General features: G+C 32.0%; 1 non-coding gene across 1 annotated transcript; it reads right to left on the bottom strand.

Moving 5' to 3' along the window:
- Positions 1–11425: 11425 nt before the first annotated feature.
- On the bottom strand, positions 11426–11532 carry LOC121225905 (small nucleolar RNA R71). The gene has a single exon (XR_005923807.1). It is a non-coding gene; the product is annotated as a small nucleolar RNA R71 (small nucleolar RNA).
- Positions 11533–16042: the final 4510 nt, after the last annotated feature.

The raw sequence follows: 16042 nt of genomic DNA, 5'->3' as shown, positions 1-16042 counted from the left end.
ATGCTATACGTACTCGAGAGGATGCATCATCTCCCGATGTGATTACTGGTACATTTTCTCTCTATGACACTGATGTTATTACATTGATTGATCTCGGGTCTACTTATTCTTATGTTTGTGTGAATTTAGTATCTAATAAGAATTTGCCTGTTGAATTTACTGAATTCGTGATTAAAGTGTCAAAACCTTTAGGCAAATATGTGTTAGTCGATAAGGTTTGCAAGAATTGCCCTTTAATAATTCAAGGTCATTGTTTTCCGGCAAATTTGATGTTGCTACCATTTAATGTTATTTTGGGGATGGATTGGTTGACTTTGCATGATGCCAAGGTGAACTGTAGATAGACAATTCTTGAATTGAAATGTGAAACTGGTGAAATTCTTCGGGTTGAAACAGATAAATCAAATAAATTGCCTATGGTGATTTCGCACATGTCTGCCCAGAAATATTTGAGTAAAGGGTGTGAAGCTTATCTTGCTTATGTGTTAAACACTGAGATGACTGAGTCGAAGCTTGAATCAGTACCAGTAGTTTGTGAATTTCCGGATGTGATTCCAGAGGAATTGCCTGGATTACCACCAATTAGAGAAGTTGAGTTTACTATTGATTTGTTACATGGGACTGCACTGATCTCTATTGCTCCATATAGAATGGCTCCAACCGAATTAAAAGAACTAAAATCTCTGTTACAAGAGTTGACAGATAAGGGATTTGTGAGACCGAGTTTTTCTCCCTGGGGTGCTCCTGTATTATTTATGAAAAAGAAAGATGGTTCTATGAGAATTTGTATTGACTATCATCAGCTCAACAAAGTAACTATAAAGAACAAGTATCTGTTGCCAAGAATTGATGACTTTTTTGACCAGTTAAAGGGAGTAACAGTATTTTCAAATATTGATTTGAGATCAGGTTACTATCAATTGAGAGTTAAAGAGTCAGATGTGCCAAAAACTGCTTTCAGAACGAGATATGGACATTACGAATTTCTAGTGATGCCTTTTGGTTTAACTAATGCTCCGGCTATTTTTATGGACTTGATGAACCGAATTTTTCGACCGTATTTGGACAAGTTTGTGGTGGTGTTCATAGATGACATTTTAATCTATTCTCAAGATGAATCTGAACACGCCGAGCATTTGAGAACTGTGTTGCAGATTTTGAAAAAGAAGAAGTTATTTGCTAATTTTAGTAAAAGTGAGTTTTGGCTTCATGAAGTTGGATTTTTGGGACACATAGTTTCAAATGATGGTATTCGGGTTGATCCGAGTAAAATTTCAGCAATTGTTAATTGGGAGCCGCCAAAGAATGTATCCGAGGTTAGAAGTTTTCTGGGCTTAGCCGGGTATTATAGACATTTTGTTAAAGGATTCTCAATGATTGCTTCTCCTATGACTAAGTTATTGCAAAAGAATGTCAAATTTGAATGGACTGATAAATGTCAACAAATTTTTGAAAAATTGAAGGTGTTATTGACTGAGGCGCCAGTGTTGGTGCAACCTGAGACAGGGAAAGAGTTTATAATTTACAGTGATGCATCGCTGAATGGCCTTGGATGTGTGCTAATGCAAGAAGGTAGAGTAATAGCTATGCTTCGAGACAGCTGAAATCACATGAGAAGAATTATCCGACGCATGACTTGGAATTAGCTGCTATAGTTTTTGCTTTAAAAATTTGGCGTCATTATTTGTATGGTGAGAAATGTCAAATCTTTACTGAACATAAAAGTTTAAAGTATCCGATGAATCAAAAGGATTTGAATTTGCGACAACGAAGATGGCTCGAATTAATAAAAGATTATGAGTTAGTTATTGATTACCACCCAGGAAAGGCAAATGTAGTCGCTGATGCTTTGAGCAGAAAATCTTTGTTTGCTTTGAGAATCATGGATACGAGTTTAGCTTTGTCTGAGGATGGTTCAATTTTTGTTGAGTTGAAAGCTAGATCGTTATTTTTGCAGCAAATTTGTGAAGCTCAGAAGAATGATAGTGAATTACAAGTCAAGAGATCTCAGTGTGAATCAGGTTGTGATTCAGATTTTCGAATTAGATCAGATGATTGTCTAATGTTCTGAGATAGGATATGTGTACCAAAATATGATGAGTTGATTCGGACAATTTTACATGAGGCACTCAATGGTAGTTTATCAGTTCACCCAGTAGTACGAAAATGTATAATGATTTGAAGAAATTGTATTGGTGGCCTGGCATGAAAAAGGATATTTCTGAATTTGTATCAAAGTGTTTGATTTGTCAACAAGTAAAAGCTGAACATCAAGTACCTTCGGGCCTACTTCAACCATTAATGATTTCTGATTGGAAATGGGACAGGATCACGATGGATTTTATGACGGGTTTGCCTCTGACTCTTAGGAAGAAAGATGCTATTTGGGTAATCGTTGATAGATTGACGAAATCAGCCCATTTTATACCGGTACATATTGATTACTTACTTGACAAGTTGGCGGAGTTATATGTTGCTGAAATTGCGAGGTTGCACCGGGTACCTAAGTCCATTATTTCGGATAGAGATCCCATGTTTACTTTGAGGTTTTGGAAAAAGTTGCAAGAAGCATTGGGTATAAATTTGAACTTTAGTACTGCATTCCATCCGCAAACTGACGGACAATCTGAAGAATAATTCAAGTTCTTGCAGACATGCTCCGATGTTGTGTCTTAGAATTTGAAGGTAGTTGGGAGAAATATCTACCATTTGTTGAATTTTCCTACAACAATAGCTATCAGTCGAGTATACAAATAGCACCGTATGAAGCATTATATGGACGTAAGTGTAGAATCCCTTTGTATTGGACTGAGCTCAGTGAGAAACGGATTCACGGGGTTGACTTGGTGAAAGAAACTGAAGAAAAAGTGAAAGTAATCCGTGATTGTTTGAAAGCTTCTTCAAACCGACAAAATCCATATGCGGATTTAAAGAGAAAAGAAATTGAGTTTCAAGTGGGCGGTAAAGTATTTTTGAAAGTATCTCCGTGGAAGAAGATTTTAAGATTTGGCCGTAAAGGTAAATTGAGTCCACGTTTTATTGGGACGTATGAAGTTATTGAAAGGATTGGACCCGTGGCTTATCGGTTAGCTTTACCAACAGAATTGGAAAGGATACATAATGTATTTCATGTGTCAATGTTACGACGATATCGTTCTGATCCTTCACATATAATTTCTCCGACAGAAATTGATATTCAATCGGATATGATTTATGAGGAGGAACCGATAAAGATTCTGGCTCAGGAAGTAAAACAGTTGAGGAATAAAATATAGCTTTAGTGAAAGTGTTGTGGCAAAAACATGGAAAGGAAGAAGCTACATGGGAACCGGAGGAAGTTATGGGAAAACAATATCCAAACCTCTTTTCCGGTAAGATTTTTGAAGACTAAAATCTCTAAAGGGGGGAGAATTGTAACAGCCCGATTTAGGGCTTAGTCAGAACAGTGGTTTCGAGACCACAAATCCAAAGATGAAAAATTTATTTTTACTATATTTTTATGGTCTACAATTTCACGAAAAGATTTTGTGAAAATTTTGACGTTTGGACACTCAATTTAGTCAAAAAAACTAAATTGTAAAATGTGCAAAAGTTGAGTTTTATTTGTTAAAGGTATTTAATTGTTATGGAATTATAAATTAGGGGTCCTTATGTGGTAGTTAGACCATTAGTTAATGATGGACAAAAATGGATAAAAAATAAGTGAAATAGGATTTTTTTAAGTAAGGGCATTTTGGTCATTTAGTAAATAAATAGAATTAAAATGGGAAAAAGATGTAAAAAATGGGGTTATCATATTTGCTTGCTGCTGAAACTTGAAGGACTCCATAGCTAGGGTTTTTGCCACTTTCAAGCTTGATTATCAAGAAAGACGTGGAATCAACCTCGATAAAGGAAAGGAAAAGATTGTGGATTGAATTGCAAAATTCCTATATTTTGCACCGAGGTAAGTAATATGTAATTAATACATTGTTTATAACTATTTCTGATATTTTGTTATAATATATGAGAAATGGTTGATTATGAAATAGTTATGTAACAATTAGAAATTTAGAATTTATAGTTGAATCGATTAAAATCTGCTTGAATTATGGATATATCATTGACAAATAATAGGTGAAGTAGTTGAATTGAATTATTAAATTTGTTATGGGATTGGACTAAAATATTGAAATTGTGATTTGGGTATGGATAAATTGTAAATCTTTGAAAAGTAAGAATCTCTGTGGGACTGTCGGAATAAGAAAGGCTTGAATAAAGTGCCTATAAACACGTGTGTAGTACTAAGTGCAGGCTACTACGTGTATCGATAGATAATGGTCACATGTGTAGTACTATGTGCAGGCTACTATGTGTACTGGAAGGTTTTGGTCACGTGTGTAATACTAGGTGCAGGCTACTACGTGAACCGGAAATTTTGAGTATTCGCCATTATACCGATGTGTTCAATGGGATATGAGTATTGATAAAAAAATATGAGTATGTGATTCAAGTGTGAAAATTTGCTAAAGAGTAACTGGAGTGATGAAGTTTCGTACTATGCTTACAAAATAAATTGTTGTAATGTTATGTAAATGAGTGAAATTGAAACAGAACAGATTCGAACAGTGGAAGTGATACCAAAAATTGTAGAAATTGAGTTATTGGTTGAATGAGATATGAAATTAAAGTATGAGTCTACTTTCATATAAAAGAAGCAGATCAAGCAAAAGACTTGTATATTTTGAGATATTTGAATTTTAGTGAGGCAGGGTCGGATTGATTTCGTAATCCCCTGTTCTGACTTGGAAAAACCATTAAAAATTGTAAAAAAATAGTTATGAGATATAATTTATATGCTTAGAATCCTTAATGAGTATATTTTCAAAATAAACAAACTAAAATATCATTCAAATTCTGTACAGTGACATAATTTACTTTTAGTGAAGAGAGGTCAGAGATGTTGAGCAGTGAAATAGGGGTGACTTAAAAGAATAAAATGTACTAATTTGCCAGGTAAAAAATTCTGCAAATTTTAGGATAAGACAGTATATGAGTCTAGTTTTGGGGAAAATTTACAAAACTTAAATTGGAGTTCCGTAGCTCCTGATAAAAATAATTTAGTGACTACGATGCAGAAAAACAGTTTGCTGGAATTTGAATAAATATCAAATTTATGGTTGATTAAAATTATGTTATCTATGAAAAAATGTTTTAAATTTGTTTATCAATTACATATGTACTTACTAAGCTGTATGCTTACTTCTCTTTCTTTTTTCTTGTTTTATAGTGTTATAAATCATATTGGAATTCGGACAGAGTCGGCAATCATCCACACTATCTACCTCTTTTGGTATTTTGAAACCAATATTTTTGAATTATGGCATGTATAGAAGACTTAATGTTAATGTGATGTATATATATATACTAATTACTACTTAGCTTAAGATGTTAACGTATATTAATTGATAGGTTGTTTTTTTAAAAATTCTAGCGAGGTTACTTTGAATGTCGTGAATGATTTAATTATGTTTAAGTATATAGCTGTATTAGTTGAAATATTGAATTGGTTTGAGATTGCGTTTTGAAAATTTGCAGGAGGGATTAGACATTTATAAAAGGGATTATGTCAAAAATTTTATAAAAAAAAATCCGATTGTATGAAAATATGGATTTTATGTTTGACAATACTTTTTACCCTGTTTCGGCGATGAACACTGGTAAGAGGTGTTACATATGATGAGATTTGAACTCATGCTAATTGAATTAGTAAAACTTTAAATATACCACTCAACCAAAGCTTCATTTTAATTTATTTTATATTCATTTTTATTTTAATATGCACAAGTTATTATCTTCATTAGTCAACTTGACACTAATTCATAATTGTTGACAAATTAAATAATTGTAGTGCATTTAGTATTGCTTATATGATGTATTTATGCGTTTAAATTTCGTTTGACTCACAATTTGGCCTTTTTTTAATTTTAATATCGTACATATTTCAAGTGTTATTATGATTAATTGATTTGAAACAATACGTTTCATTATTTATTGTATGTTATTTTTAAACACACACTTGTTTTCTAAATTTGTAGTTTTCGTTTGCATATGTGTGTGATAGAATTTCTAGTATTAATAATATTGTTAATTGAGTTGGTGTCACAAGTCAACTCGACACTAACTTACAATTGTTGACAAAAACATGATAAATAATTGTAGTGCATTTTTTATTGTTGATTTGATGTATTTATGTGTTTAAATTTCGTTTTACTCATAATTTTAATCTATTTTTTTATTTTAATATCTAGATATTTCATGTGTTATTATGATTAATTAGTTTCAAACCATATGTTTCATTATTAATTGTATGTTATTTTTAAATACACATGTATTCTAAAAACGTGTTTTCCACATGCATATGTGTATGATAGAATTTCTAAATATATTTAACGTATTTTATATTTTATATTCATACAAATTTTATTAATAAATTTTAATAGTGAAAATAAATGTTAGATTTAAACCTTTCATAATAAATTATAATTGAGTTAATGTTACGAATGAGCCGGATGTCAACTTAGTTGAAAAATAACTAAAAAAGTCGTTGCTTTTATAAGGTAACAAAATATAACAATGAATAATATTTTTTATCTTTTTATATTCTATATAAAATTTATAAAAATCAAATGTATTTCATAAATAATTTTTTTTCACTCACATAGTAGGTTTGTTAGAATCTAATATATTTCAAAAAAACAAATTGTTTAACACTTTTTCAACATACCATAACTTATTGAGTTCCAAATAAATTTGAAGTCAAGCTGAACTCTTAAATAGAGGATGGTTGCCCTCTCCTCTACTCTCGCAAACGAGGGAGAGAAATCAACAATTAAATAAAATACTAAGTGCGGTGTCTGCAAGTGTGACAGGTTAGTTATAATTTTTGTAGTGTTACAATGGAACACCGGAGTATTCTAAGGATCGAATCCAAGAGAATCAGTAATTTAGTGATTTCTATTAGAAACATGCAAAAATAGAGTCTAGCTAGCTACACACTAATTTCTATATTACGACAAAGCATAAATGACGTTAATTAAAACTAATTAGTTATCTAAGACAGAAAGGGACTAAATTATCAATAAAATAAAATATAAAACTATCAAATACGATAACAGGTAAGGGTTGGTTGATTTCCATGTTGTTAATTAACCTTTGAATTAGGGATCTAAATCATTAACACTCCTAAATTGGCTCCATTTTACCTCTCGTATCAACTTTATCAACTTAGACAAGTTAGTCCGGTTTACCTCTTGATCTCACTAACTAACCTGGGACTAATAAATTGTTGTCCAATAAGATTACCTCTCGGTCTCACTTATCTTGATTTTCCCTTAGGGCGTCAATCCTAAATTTTGAAGTTCATTCGATTTAGTCCAGTTTTATGAATTAGTTTCCGAACCTAAAAACTAACCAAACAACATTTTCATCAACCAACCACTTAGGGTTTAGTTACCCAATACCATATTTAAACTAACAAACATCAAATAAGCAAATATAACAACCATAAACATCAAATGCAAGAAAGTAAAGATGAAAGATTAGATTTTTCTTTGAAAAACTTAACAACAATAAAATGACACAAGCAAGAATAAACAAGATCGCTAAAGCTATGATTTTTAAAAGAGAAAAATAAAACCAATTGAATGGATATTAAACTAAAGATTAAAAGGTGATTACAATGAGGTTTGAGGTACTAAACATGTAAATAAAACTAAGCTATAGTAAAAACTAACTTAACTAACTACCATTAACACTAAGAAGAACAAAAAAATATCCAAGAACCCTAAGCTATAGAAAAGAAAACTACCTTAAACCTAAACTAAAAGATGAAAGGAAATCTTAAAACTAAAAGTTTTCTAACCTAAACTACAACATCCTCCTTCAGCCAATTTTTTGGGATTTTAAAGCTGATTTTGACCCCAAAATGTTGTTCTCCATCTTTTACTTGATTGGTGCTTCGAGTGGACAAAAACTACCCTTGGTGTGTCTTTGATGGTGGATTTTACGATGCCCAAGGGTGGGCATCGCAACACCACTGTAGGTGATTCACATTCCTCTTCATTTCAGGTTTGTTGGAAGTGTTGTGATATCCAGGCTCTGATGTCACGATACCTCTACTTGTGACAATGTTTTCACTCAAATTTGGGTTACTAACAAGCTCCTACAACACTTAATCAATCATTGAGGTCCAAATGACACATTTGGCCATTGGGTATCAAAATTACACAAAATGAGCAAAATGCATGAAAAGTTTATTAAGGAGAAGAAATAAAAATTAAACGAAAACTATGGAAAAAACATTAAAATTGCTCGAGAACAAACTCATTAAGTATAACGGGAGCCTAACTTGACATACCAGATTATGGCAGATCATTGGACAAAACTCTCCTAATATCAATGTTTTAATAACCAAATTGATGCTCAAGTTGATTAGATCATTGGTTTGATCATCAATCCAACTATAATTAATTAAATAAAGAATTAAAAAATGAAAATTGAAAATTTTAATAAAACCAATTCAACCATGGATTTCTTGTCCAATTTTTTTTACCGATTCTGAGCAGTTCATTAAAAGACCAATTCAACCCTTATAGCTAGATTGATATATCAATTAGTTCTTGATCCAACTGGTCCAACCGATCGATTTTTTTTCTAATTTAAATAACTATTTTTTTCTTTCTTAAAATTTAAAAACTACTATTTAAAGGATAGTAAAATTGGGCTAAATTACCCATATATGCTAAAAAAACAATTTGAGAAACTATGCCATTTTTCTTAAAATTTAAACAATCTGCGTTGTTTTTGGAGAGACAAAAGAAAACGTGTCCAATAGGGCGACTTTTCACTAATGTTTTAGAGAAAACACACCCTGTAGGTGATACATTTAAATTATATAGGTTTTATTGGCACCTTTTTACTCATAATTTATGTAAATTTCGAGCATGTGAGTAGCCGATTGAGTCATTTTAATTCATATTAAGACATTAGACATAAATCGAGTGAATTTTATAATTTTATACAATTTAGTATTAATTTTATATAATTTTTCTATTTTATGTTACATGTTAATTTTTACTCAATTTGTTTAATTTTTACTCAATTTGTTGCAGTTGGACCACTAAATTAATTCATGTGGGAGTCAGTAATATTACACATGAACACAAGTTAATTTCTACTTCATGTGAACAACAAGCCCACCAATTGAACTCATAAATTCAATTCAACCCAACTTGGAAGATGGTTGCTAAAAAGAATGAAGTCTGCTCTCAATTGGGTTGTCAAAACCATCCAGTAAGGGGGGAGAATGGCCCAAATTCGGTAAAGGCATGAGAGCAGCCCAAATCAGCTTGGGGAGAATTAATTTGAAGGCCCTTACATGTGCAAAGAAATTACAAATCAGCCCCTAACTTCCACCTTGTTTTTCGTCCAACCCATGCCACAAATCAAGCAAGAAAATCATGAAAAAATCAACCCACTCTCCACAATTCATGGTCAGTCAAGCAATGAAGCAATACAAAAGATTTCCAAGCTATTTTTAGCTAACTCCCATGTTATCCCTCTACTATAAATACCGCATTCATTTCACTTTACAATCATTCCTCAATATTCATACATCCTTCATTCACAACATTTCTTATCTTTTCTCTTCTCCCATCCACACCTAAAGCATTCCCATTTCCCCATTTTTCCTTTAGCTAGCATTTTCCCTTGAGGAAAACCACACTTGGCTAGCCACCTTGAGGAGCAATTTGTGAAGGAGCAATCGCGAGAATTGGAGGAAGCCACCACGATCAGTCTTCAAGAATCACCGAGTTCATCAAAAGTTTCTTCTTTCTTATTTCTTTAATTTGTTATTATTTATTCAACATGTTTGCAAATTTTTTTAATTTTTTTCCATTAATGATGATGTCTTAATTTTGTTTTGGCTAGAATAATTGCATTAAGTTGATGAATTTCATTTGATTCATGTTTATAATGTTTTGTGCCTCGGTTGTTCATGCTTCCAAGTAAAATCATTTATGTATTTCATGCATTAAAATATGTTTGAATGCATTAGAATTAGTTTATCAATCCTAACGAGATGACGATTAATGGACACAATGATTGGAAGGTGCATACTTAATTTAGATCCTAACCTGATTAAATTAAAGGTTCATAATAACTCGAAAGAGCTCTATTACCTTGCATAGCTTTTAGATTTGTGTGATTAAATTGTTTCAAAACTAACCCGTCCCTGTTACTTCACATAAATTCTAAGGAATCCTTAATTAAATATGGACATAGAATGTACATTTTATTCTAAGTATAAGACTTCAAAAGAACTTATACTAGATTTCAAGTTAATGAATGATCGAGTTGCCATGAAATTTTTTCGTAACATTGTTAAGCATGATGAAAAATGAATTGAGTCAAATGTTGTAATTATTCTAGCCTATTCATGTTATTATTATTAACTTGTAAAATTACTGCTAAACCATCACATTTCATTTCATTTCATTTGCATTTAGGTTAACTTGCACTTAGTTAATTAATTTAATTTGACACCTCTCACTCAAAATTATTGTGTTTTTCTTAACCAGCTTATGAATAGTAATTTTACAACTATCGATTTAAACACAGTCCTATGGAGACAATAACTCTTATACTTACTTATTACTTGATAACGACTCTGTATACTTGCACATTCCGTTTCGAACCAAGTTTTAGGCACCATTGTCGAGGATGACTAATTTAATCATTATTTGTGAAATTATTTCTTGCATTTTGTTTATTTATTTTTATTTAATTAATTTTTTATTCTTTATTTTTTTTGATTTATTTTCAGGTGTTTGAGCATAGATCAGATCATCGATTTACTCCATGTAGACCTTGAAATCGAACAGACATTTATACAAAGAAGATTTGAAAGATTAGCCCAGAAACAAACTGCAAAAATGGACCTTGAAAATCAAAACAAGGTTCAAGGGAATGGAGCCATTAATGCTCGTAATCCAATCCTTATTGCTGATGATAGAGATCGAGCTATAAGATAGTACGCTGTGCCACTTTTTAATGAGTTAAATCTAGGAATTAGGAGACCTGATATCGAGGCACCGCATTTTGAATTGAAGCATGTGTTGTTTCAAATGCTTCAAACATTGGGCCAATTTAGTGGAATGCCCATAGAAGATCCACACCTTCACCTTCGATTGTTCATGGAGGTGAATGATTCCTTCAAGATAGTCAGTGTAACTAAAGATGCATTGAGGTTGAAGTTGTTTCCATACTTGTTGCAAGATGAGCACAAGCATGGCTTAATTCGTTGCCACCCAATTCAATTTCTATTTGGCAAGAATTAGCAGAATGCTTTCTGGTAAAGTATTTCTCACCTAGCAAAAATGCAAGTTGCGGAATGAGATCATTGCTTTTCAAAAAATGGATGATGAGCCCCTATACGAGGCATGAGAAAGATTCAAAGAGTTACTACATAAATGCCCTCACCACGGGACTCCACATTGCATCTAGCTAGAGATGTTTTATAACGGTCTCAATGTACACACAAGGTTGGTGGTAGATACTTCTACGAATGATGCTCTTTTATCAAAGTCTTATAATAAGGCTTATGAGATCATCGAGAGAATAGCCAGTAACAATTACCAGTGGCTAAAAAATCGAGTAGCTTCAGGAAGACGAGTAGCCGGAGTGCATAAAGTAGATGCCCTCACTTCACTCTCAGCTTAGGTATCTTCTATCTCTTCAATGTTGAAATAGTTTACTACTAATGATTTAAATCATGTTGTAGCTCAGCCACTAAGCCACTTTGATGTTAATTCATGTGTATATTGTTGAGACAGACATTCTTTTGGGAATTGTCTATCCAAGTCGGTTTGTTATGTAGGGAATTAACACCAAAATAGAAGTGGACAAGGAGCACAATCCAACTTCTATAATCCTTCATGGAGTAACCATCCAAACTTTTCTTAGAATAACCAAGGAGTTGGACCGAATAACAATTACGTACAACATAGATCAAATTAACCTCAAGAGTTTCATCAACAAGTTCAGAAACCACCACAAGCTGAATCGTTCAACAATTTGGAGAATTTTTTGAAGGTGTATAGGGCAAAGAATGACAGTTTAATCCAAAACCAAGCAACAACACTAAAAAATTTGGAGAACCAAATGGGTCGTTAGCTACGGAGCTTCGTAATAGACCACAATAAGCCTTACCAAGTGACACGAAAAATCTGAAGAGAGTGGGTAAGGAACATTACAAAGCAGTTTCTTTACGAAGCGGAAGGACTTTGGAACCTAAGGAAGTTGAAATTGAAGATGAAACTACCGAGGAAAAGGAAAATCAACCAACAGTTGAAATTCCTACACTAGAAAAACCAGATGCTATAGTTTCTGAAGAGGTAAAATCTAAACTTGTAAACTCTGATAATCTAACATCTATATTAGATGCAGAGACATTACCTCAAAAAATTTGTTCAGTCCAAGCCAAAGTTCCACAACCTCTATATCCTCAAAGACTCCAGCAACATAAGCAACAACATGATACTCAATTTTGGAGAATTTTGGATGTATTGAAACAACTACGTATAACATTTCGTTAGTGGATGCTTTGGAGCAAATGTCGAACTATGCAAAAGCTATGAAGGAATTTCTGTCTAAGAAGAGAAGGTTTAGGGAATTTGAAATTGTAGCCCTGACTATGGAATGTAGCTTATCTTTTTAGAACAGGTTGCCTCCTAAACTGAAGGATCTAGGAAGTTTCACCATACCTTGTAATATTAGATAATCCTATTCTGGTAAGTCTTTATGCGATTTAGGATCGAGTATCAACTTGATGCCAATGTCCGTGTTCAAACGATTAGGTGTTGGTAAGGATAGACTAACTACTGTTACACTTTAATTAGCAGACAGATCTTTAGTGTATCCAGAAAGAAAAATCTAGGATGTATTGGTACGTGTTAATAAATTCATATTTCCTTATTACTTTATTATCTTAGATTTTGAAGCAGATAAAGAAGTATCAATCATCTTAGGAAGGCTTTCTTGGAAATTGATAGGACGATAATCGATATGCAGAAAGGTAAACACACTATACGAGTTCAAGATGAACAGGTGACCTTTAATGTACTCAAGGCCATAAGATCTCCTGATGAGGTTAAAAATTGTTCTGCTGTCTTCAAGGTAGATCCGCTGGTTCTTACAAAATTAGAAGTCAATGATTCGTTGGAAGGTATTTCATATGACTCTCTACATCAAGATGAGGATAATACATGTTTGTCCTTATTGGAAGCTAACTCGAAAGAATTCAGTTCAAAAGTCTAGTTTGAATCATTAGAGCTATCATCATATGAGCATTAGCAACCCAACCCATCAAAAGAAGAGCCACTCGAGTTAGACTTAACGGTTTTGAAGAGGCACGAGAAGGGTATCGAGTAGACTATTACAAATATTCGAGGTAATAATCCTTCTTTTTGTACTCAGAAGTTATTAGATACTGAAAAGAGATCTATTAAGGGACAGAAGAGTTTGATCCAATCTTGACTATTTGATCCTAGGAAACTCGAATCTCAATGGGTAAAAGCAAGGATCATTTATCCTATCTATGATATTTTGTGGGTGGGATTTGTACCAAAGAAAGAAGGTATCACATATAACGAGTTGATTCCATTAATGACAATAACGGGCAAACAAAATTATATGAATGGTAGAAAGTTGAGAAAAGAAATGCAAAAAGACCATTTTCTGCTACTATTCCTTGACCAAATGTTGAACATAATTGCTGAGCAAAATTATTTTTTCTTTCTAGATGGATACGATTAATATGATATGTAATATATTATTTTTAGTAGTGTCAAAAATGGTGGTTTTGGGACCACAAATCTGATATGTGAAGTCATTTTTTACGGTTTAGTTAATGTTTATGGAGTTACATTAGGGTAGTATTAAGTTTTGGTGAAGAAATTTTAATGTTTACTTGGTTAATTTAAGAAAAATGATCAAATTGTAAGAGATGTAAAACTGGCCATAATTGAATTATATGAATTTGATAGCTTAGTTATTAAAATAAATAGGACTTATGAGGTAATTAGTCCAATAGATATGTATTTGGATGGTTAGTGGCCTTATAAAATGAAATTGTAAGTTTTTGAATTAAGGGAAAATTGGTAATTTAATAAATTACATCTAAAGTAAAATAATAGACAAATTGGTATCATCATCTTCCACAATGTTTTAGCCAAAAATTGAAAAGGAAGAACACCATATTTCTTGGTGTTTGAAGGTTTGGTCACCATAGCCATTGCATGTAAGTATTTTCCAAACTGTTTTTAATAATTTTTATGTTTTTGATATCACTGTAACTAAGTCCAACTAACCTGAGCCTTACTTTTTGAATTTTTTTAATAATTTTGGATTTCCCCATTGATGAGTTCTTGATGTTCATGATGTTAAATAATAGATTTGACTTATTAGTTGTTGGTTATGAGTATTTTATAAAGTGGTTTTTGTTAGTTTTTGAGTAAAGAATTAAATTGATTAAATGTTAGAATTGATAGGGAATTTTTGTGAATTTAGAATAAATGTGGGCTAAATATTGTAGGGTAAAAATTTGGCTAGCCAGTTATGTTATAAATTTTTGTTAATTTTGGTATTTTGAAGGCATGGACTAATTTATGAAGGATGTAAAAGTTTAGAAAAATGTGTAATTAATGAAAATTTAAAGGTCATATGCATTAAAATAAATATGAATTGTTTATGAAATTAATAGAGGATATTTAATTATTAATTTAGATCAGGACTTGGATAAAAAAGACAATAATCGTGGAAAAGGAAAACTTGTGGAGTAGTTCAATATAAAAATGTATTTTTCTTGTGATTATTTATCATTTTCTAGTTATTAGTAGGTAATCTTTTAAAAATTCAATAGATAGGGATATATGATTATAATATACAACTATATATGTATGGAAATATACGATTGATGGTGGTATTTTGATGATTTCATATTATGAATGTGTTTATAATAAAAATACCATATGTGTATAAAAGATGACGAAGTGCCTTTGAATTGGTATAAAAGAAATGGAATTTTGGTTACTGCTCGGTCGAACTTAGTAATTGTGTAGGATATGATTGGCATGCTAATATGGTTAGTATGCGCGCTTGTATGAGATTTTCACTTTGATGCCTCTATTTGCACTTTGGTGCCTCTGATTGCACATATGTGCTCCTGTCTGCACATTGGCGCCTCTGTTATGCATTATGATGCCTTTGGTGTTGTGTAGTTACCCGAGTATTTGAGTCAAGTTACTTAGTTCATCGACGTAAATGTTAATGGAATGTATAGTTGATCTATGAAATACTTGTTTAGATATGAGCACATCTGTATCGATGATATGTGGATTATGGAATTGATAAGTTATATGTGATAAGTTTTATCATGTTATATGTTGATATAAGATCATGAACTAATGTGAATTGTGAATGTGTATTTGGCTATTAGAAATTGTATGTTATCTCTTTATATTTTGATGTTAGTGATGGTAAGTTTAGTTTGATGTTTTAAACTATGAACTTACTAAGCTTTTTAAGATTACTTGTTTCATTTATGTTCTTTTGTAGTTGTCAAAGTTACAGACTAACCGGACAGATCGGAAGAAAGCTCACACTATCCAACTATTTGGTAGCTTTTATATTTCATTTTGGGATGTGGCATGTATATATTGGTGTTTTGTTGTGAATATGCAATTTTTATTCTATAAATGTTATGCTAGTGAAATGGTTATTTTGAATGTATGTATTTGCTTTGCTTGGGTTGTAAGCCTTAAGACCATGTTTTAGGTCATGATGCCTATAGTGATAACATGATGAAAGTGTTCATGTTTATGTCATTTTTTGTTAAAGTTTGATTATGAATAGGTGGGTAATGTCATGTGTTCTTTTTAGCTTGTTTATTTGAATTAATAATCTTCGATTGTGGTGCCCTTAAATGGCAGATTGGTTAGGC

The sequence above is a fragment of the Gossypium hirsutum genome, chromosome D13 (assembly GCF_007990345.1).
Source record: "Gossypium hirsutum isolate 1008001.06 chromosome D13, Gossypium_hirsutum_v2.1, whole genome shotgun sequence".
In the NCBI taxonomy this organism is placed as follows: domain Eukaryota; kingdom Viridiplantae; phylum Streptophyta; class Magnoliopsida; order Malvales; family Malvaceae; genus Gossypium; species Gossypium hirsutum.
This window is presented reverse-complemented; position numbering and strand designations above follow the sequence as displayed.